The sequence below is a fragment of the Galleria mellonella genome, unplaced genomic scaffold (genome assembly GCF_026898425.1).
Source record: "Galleria mellonella isolate WM207_F2 unplaced genomic scaffold, CSIRO_AGI_GalMel_v1 utg139, whole genome shotgun sequence".
In the NCBI taxonomy this organism is placed as follows: domain Eukaryota; kingdom Metazoa; phylum Arthropoda; class Insecta; order Lepidoptera; family Pyralidae; genus Galleria; species Galleria mellonella.
Genome location: NW_026441995.1, coordinates 670,661 through 676,660, shown reverse-complemented (window position 1 = coordinate 676,660; position 6,000 = coordinate 670,661).

The following is a 6,000-nucleotide window of genomic DNA, read 5'->3' as shown; positions in this document are numbered from 1 at the left end:
TTAAATATTATGGCTAACTTCTGTTTAACGTTATTGTTACAATATTTTATTTAATTTTAAGTGTATAATATTTTTGTTTAGGTCAATATTTGATCAAAATGGTCAAAATGGATTAGAATCAGTTCCTTCTAACGGTTTTTGCATATACCCATAATATAAAATACAATAATTATAATATAACCTTTAATTAATTAGTAAAGTATTATTTACAAAATGGCCGCCGCTGCAAAATGGCGGATGGTGTAAGTTTATTTTGTCAACCCTGATTATATATATATATATATATATATATATATATATATATATAGCTCACCTGATGATAAGTGACTATCGCCGCCCATGGTCACCCACAACACCTACGGCATTGCAGGTGTGCTGCCGACCTTTTAATTTTTTTTTTTTTTTATTTATTTATTAGGTATTAAATAAAAGAGTAAGTTACATCTTTTATTAAAATAGTTTCAGCCACAAGATAGCGCATTGTATAAACCTATTTTAAAAAATATATTTTCAAGGATTATTTTGCTTTGAAAAGTCTCTGAAAGGGATTTGTATCCATAACGGTACGTAATACGGACTACATCATAGAATTCATCATCATCATCGAAAGCGTTATTATTCCTATAATCTCGTATACCGCTAGAATCGTCTCAAGCTATTCAAGCTTGAATGATAAACACTTCTCAAACTATCATATGTTTATTGACATTTTATAGCTTGAAAGTACTTGTGAAGCTGTAAAACAGGTTATTAGGTAGTTATATTTTGAAATAAGCTACTGTTTCAAAGATAATAAGTAAAGGACCAACTTTATTGCTTAATCCAATACATAACTTCGTGTGTAGTACCTACTTATTTATATATTACATTAATTTCTGCAGCTTTAATTTCAACATATTTCTTTTTTACGCCATCTATTGTCAAATACAGTGAATATTCTTAGCACTTAGTGAGCCAGCACAGCGTGGTCAATTTTTGAGAATAAATCATTCTCTTTTCAGTTGATCGTATTCATGAACCATGTCGTCTCTGTGTTCGCTCAAGATGTTGTGATCACATGCCGTGCTATAATAAAAACAGTATTCAATAAATAAATAAGTCAAAATAAATTGATTTGGAAATAATTTCAATTTAGCCCTTTTGTGAAGTAATAAGATATGATTGTATTTCATAAAAAAAAAAACACTTAATTTGTTCCAAAACCAATTATTTCGATTTAAAAACTAAACTGCTAAACCGATAGATAGATAATTTATTTGCATTACTTACAGCACACAAATTACAACATATATAGATATACGTAAAAAGCGAGATGACATAAATGATTAAAAAAAAATTCATAAAGCTAAATACAATTTTTCGTTTGTGCGCGTGCCATAACAATACAAAATGGTCACAACTTAGTTTATTGCTTTGACTTCGCAAGAGCAAAGCACTGATATTCTGTTGCGGCCAAAGGGAATAGGGTAACAATAAAACAATACTACCAGATTATCTATACAGTAAACAGACAGATATACAATAAACAGATATCGATAAAAGTTCTTTAAAACCAATCTGTAAATATATCCTTTGAGATAAAAATATAATTTTCCATTTCGATTTATAACTGACGAAGTTATGCGGTAACAAACATAACAAAAAAATACAACTGAATTCTGACTTTACATCTTTTTGAAGTCGATTGAAATCTCTAGTGTCGACTTCATTACTATTATATTATTAAGTAATAGAGATATTACAATATTAAACATTTTTTTTACCTATTACAAGACGCACCTTACAAGTTACAAGTTACAATAAGTAATATCAGCTTAAAATACACGATCCATCAACGTCGCCCTTCATCGCCTTAACAGTCACGGATTGACAGGAAACTATTTGTTACAAGAAATTAAGTTCCAACGATGGCATTAATTCGTTGAAAATGTATTTAATTTCTATAGGATTTCTATACGAAAGCATTGCTGTTAATTATATAGCAAAAGTTTATTTAAAGTAATTATTTATTGAATTTAAAAATTATACCTGTGTTAAATACATCAAGAGTGGGGGGAAAGGGATTGTTAGCAATGGAGTTCGACATTCGACATGCAAAGTGGTAACCGTAGCCTAAAGACATGAGCAATACCATGGACATAACAGAGTAGACTGTTTCGCCCATGATACCCCCATGCGTTGCCATCCTGAGGACTCAAGTGTTATTCCTCTGTACCCTGTAAATTCACGTCATATCCCACCCTTCAAACCGAAACACAGCCATACAAACACAACTGCTTTACGGTTGAAACACGAATGGGACAGATAGATTCAGTGACTCCGCTAAAAAGATTTCATAAAGCATTTAATATGTGTAGATGTGGACCAGAGATATACTTGCATGTAAGCTTTGGGACATCCCTGGATTTCAGGCAATGCCACCAGCAACAAAGTAAATATATAATCACAGTAAATTTTCAAACTTGACATATATATATATAAGTTCAATAATTACAAATCGATAGAAAAGTATAAACTGATACAAAACAAAAAATAAATAAATATATGAATACCATACATTGGTAGATTACACAATTTCATAATTAGAATACTTTTTGGTTTCAAAATTTCAAAACATTGTAAAAAGGATGCTTTTCAAAATGGGATTTCAAAATTAATTTAAACTTTATATTGGATAATTGCTTAATTTCTGCAGATAATTTCCTATTATATAATATTATTTTCATACAAACACCCTGTTTTGGAGTTTAAGCTAGTCTTGTTTTTGGTAATAGTTCTTTTTTTTTATGAAATTTAGAATGGCAAACAAGCTGACGGCCCACCTGATGGAAAGTGGTAACCGTCGCCTATTGACATGAGCAGTAGCATGGACATAACAGAGTATAATGTTTCGCTCATTATACCCCCATGCGTTGCCATCCTGAAAACTCAGATGTTATTCCTCTGTACGCTGTAAATTCACGGCATAACCCACCCTCCAAACCGAAACACAGTCATGCAAACACAACTGCTTTACGGTTGAAATACAAATGGGACAAACCCAAGCAAACGACTTTATAATAATTAGGATATGAGTAGGAAGAAGAAGAAGAAGATTGTTGCAACACACCGCAAAATTTACCCTCGCCTATAGTAATAGGAGAATAGTAACACCATTTTCAGCAATGCGTCCTATCCTCCACGCGATACCGTCTGGAAAACATCGTAATTAATTCCTGGTAATATGCGTCATAATTGGCCAATTAATCTGACCCCATTTTCATGCATCATACCTCACTGACACCCCACCAGCGTAAGTCACAGGCTGGGTTATCATTTTGTTTTGATTTCATAAATAAAGAATGCTCCCTTTTTCACATGATGAAATAAATAAAAAAACAAGATTTTTCTTTACAAAAAAAAAAGCATTATACTATTGGTTATTTAATTAGAATTATTTAATTCAATTCCGCTGTTATTATTATGTGTATGCCAATACCAACATACACACAATACTACTAGATGTTCCACAACCTTTCATATTAGCCATCCATCTTCGACTGCCGTTTTGGTCGTGAACGTCGCATGTTTGCGACAAGTGTTGCACCTCTAAATGTACTAAAATTCGGCACATATCACTCAAAATCTGTGAAAATGAATATAAATTGTCAAAATCAGCTAGAAGGATTAGTGGACAGTGTCAAATTCTTATACATAATTATAGATAGAAATTGTAACAGGAAGGCCCATATAGAGGCCTTGTGTAACAATCTCTATAGATTTGTGCATGCAATACAAAAATTATGATTACCGACATCAAAACTGCACTGAGCGCTTATCTTGGATATGTCTCCTCCATACTTTCATATGGGTTACTAACATGGGAAAACTCTGCAGAAATTTCCAGAGCATTTGTTGTGCAAAAGAAGTGTGTTAAAGCTATATGTGGTGCAAAAATTAGAGAAAGTTGTTGCCCTCTTTTTAAGAAATTAAATATTCTCCCACTGCCATGTATGTACATTAGAGACCTATGTATGTATATTTGTAAGGGAACATGCTGGCTATTTCAAAAGAGTATTAAACTCAAGAATGCATATAACCAGACCAAATGACAAATTATACCTATGTACCAAAGTGTAGGTTAGATTTACATAAAAGAAATGCATCCTGCATGGCTATTTTTTTTTTTAAATGGATGATAATGGAATGATAACCCCACCCGCGCTATCGGTATACACCGGCGGGGCACCAGTGAAGTATGATAGGTGAGGATGAAGATGAAGGTGTAGGCCAGTTAGCCCATCGTGACGAATTCAACAAGAATTGTTCACGATGGTTTCCAGGGGGAACCACGTGGAGGTCGACCTGATAGGGCATATTGCTAACAATGGGGCTGTCAAACTCCATTGCTAACAATCCTTTTCCCCCACACTGCATGGCTATTAAAGTATACAACCATCTACCAAATTACATTAAAGAAATAACAACTCATACTGTGTTTAAACGTAAACTTAATGATTGGCTGTTATTTAATAGTTTTTATAATATTAATGAATATTTTACTAAAAAAGACAAATGTACTTGACAAACTATACTAAAGATGTAATTGGCACTTTTGCTCTTAAGTTTTATTTTCTGTTTATTGTAATAAATTATGTATGTATTTGATTTATATGATTAATCAAAAGAAATATAGTATAGTGTGAGTAGCTTTGACGTGGTCTAGTGTTTTGAGTAGTCATGCTCACTAAAATGTCCAGACTTGTGGCGGCGTGGTGGGCCGGGTCATTGGGCTCCCTAAAATATGGTCGAGCGCAGTGATGGCTGGCTCATCCGTCATACTCGTGAACGGGTGCTGCTTGTAGGGACTGGTCTGCTCTAATCACTATGACTGATTTCCTCTTATTAATTGTTTAACCAGTTGGTTATGTATTCAATATTTTTTCTTTTTGAGTATTTAATTGAATTAGTGCTATTGGTGGTTTGTATTCACACAATTAAACTTAAAAATGTAAAGTAATAATAAAATTATTTAAAAGAGCAACACGCAAGTTTCTTGCTCGTTCTTCTTGTGATGAGACAGCTTTCCGAACGAGCGGTAGATTAAAAAAAAATTTAATGACTATTCAAAAGTGCTTCAATGTAAGTTTATTTGAATAAATGATTTTCTATTCTATTCTATTCTATTCTATAGTGTAGAATAGATGTAAATTTCTGACATTGTTAATAATTTGCACGCCGACATTAAGGCAGAATGTATATAGGAAATGTAAACCTCTTTCATCGAAAACTAACCACATTCTAGTAAAATAAATTAATTTTATTTCATTTCATTTCATGAGGCATTTTCAGGCAAATTTTCGCAGTCTGCGTGCCGAATGGTTAACACTAAACTCCGGGCAGGGATTTAATAATTTAGCAGTGAAATATATTTCCGCAATTTAACACCTAGTTCAATAAAACATACTAATATTAATTGACATTCCCTTATAATAAATTATACAATTTATTATTTTCAACCTTTAAAATAAATTCTTTAAAAAAATTTTATTATGTCTATGTATGTATATGTACATATTTTGTATGTAAAGAGATATTTTATGTCTATGTTTATATGTATATGTATTATTGTATACAGATATGTATGTATTTTGATTTTAATTGTATGAGTTACTTATATATGTATGTCAACATATTTTTTAATAGAAACATCTATACTGTTTCCTTCTATTATTGTACGCACACTGCGCGCTAGTAATTAATGCTCCTTTCCACTCAGGGTTTGCTGGAAGAGAACTCTTACAGAGTTAAGCTCGTTATATATATTATATGTTGTAATTTTTTTGTGTACAATAAAGAATAAATAAATAAAAAATAAATAAAATTCTCTAATCTTTTTGTTTTATTTATCTCTTTGAGAAAGGCATAGGGACTGTACCTATACAATATACAACCTCACTGTTATTAAACTTCATTACTAATACGCCCTTCCTCCCATTGCTATTAATGTACCCCTCGACC